The 1,343-nt window shown below is 34.3% G+C and overlaps 1 protein-coding gene across 1 annotated transcript in view; it reads left to right on the top strand.

Moving 5' to 3' along the window:
• Nucleotides 1–1,343, top strand: part of LOC106457269 (very-long-chain 3-oxoacyl-CoA reductase-like) — a 47,965-nt gene that overhangs the window by 23,288 nt on the left and 23,334 nt on the right. The gene's annotated exons all lie outside the window — the stretch shown is intronic.

Raw genomic sequence — 1,343 nt, 5'->3', positions numbered from 1 at the left:
AAAAGACGGAAGGCAACACTATTGCCTTTTTTTTTTTTTTTTCAGGAAGAAAATGAGCAAAGCTTTGAGGCCTGTTGCCAAAATGAGTCGATTTGTATTTTAATGGTGAAAATAATTATGTAAACAATTGACTGTACATCATACTATAGAAAGAAATTACTGTTTCTGGTGATTTATGTATCGTGTATTACGAGAGTCATGAGTTTCAGTGAAAATGTATACTTTCAGAGCACATAGATTTATTTACTTTCCACCATCTTGAACCTGGTTGTGAGTTTGTATCCAACTCTGGGACTTGATTAGGCTTTTTAGAAATATGGTAAAAACAGCCACGTGACCGGATCATAAAAATGCTTTTAGTCATGAAAGAAAGTATGGTAAAATTTTTGGTTGGAACACCAAAATGCACCCCAGGATTCAGTATTTAAAAGGATTAACAAAAATGTTAACCTCTACAAAACATACAGTTAGCTGTAATATTGATTCTGACCTTACATTGTTCTCAATCATCTCGTTATACATATACCACTCCTTCCTTTGAAAAAACGACTATATGTCATATGTATGATTCATGGGTTGTTAACATTGTTATGAACTTAAATAAGGCTAATTGTAAATTGAAAGGTTTCTAAGTTTCTTTGTCAAATGGAATTTTGTATCCGAACATTTATGAACATTTATTGCATAAATTTGCATTAAGTACTAATATGTATATATGATTCACATCCCAATATTGCTTGTCTTCCTCCTATAATAGCTGAACCCATTTTTCAGATGACCTAGATTTTGTCAGTTTTCCTCCATCTTATCATGGATTGCCTTCCAGGTCTACTGCAGAATCTGTTAGGTCTATCTCAATTTTTATGGACACGTTTCACAGTATATTCCCCTTCTCTTGACATTGTTTCATGATGATCTTTTTGTTTCTATTTTGAGAGTGGGTATTTGCAAGCCTTGCCCTGTACAGGCTTTACATCTTTTAGCCTTAACTTACCATCAAATAGATTTTCTTCCTAATTTTATGTTGTTTGCATCTCTGTTAATCCTATCCATTTTATCTCCTCCTTAGTTTGTTTAACTTCATTTTACCCTATTGACTCTCCTACAGTTAATGTTTACCTTTCATCTCCTTTCTTTGGTGTTCAACTTATATTTAGGTATTTCATGGGATACCTCTTCCTTCTTCCCTCCATATTGGGATGTTTGTCATCTTCAGTTCATTCCCTCCACATGTGACTTCTTTGCTGTTAGGATCTTCTAGGGTGGGACACTGCTGTTTACCATCCACTGTTAATAGGGTCAGTTCTTTTTCTCCATCAGTCCATTTTTTGTGGCTACTCCTC

This window comes from Limulus polyphemus, unplaced genomic scaffold (assembly GCF_000517525.1).
Source record: "Limulus polyphemus unplaced genomic scaffold, Limulus_polyphemus-2.1.2 Scaffold309, whole genome shotgun sequence".
Lineage (NCBI taxonomy): Eukaryota > Metazoa > Arthropoda > Merostomata > Xiphosura > Limulidae > Limulus > Limulus polyphemus.
The sequence above is the reverse complement of the archived record's forward strand: the minus strand, read 5'-3'. Positions and strand labels throughout refer to the sequence as shown.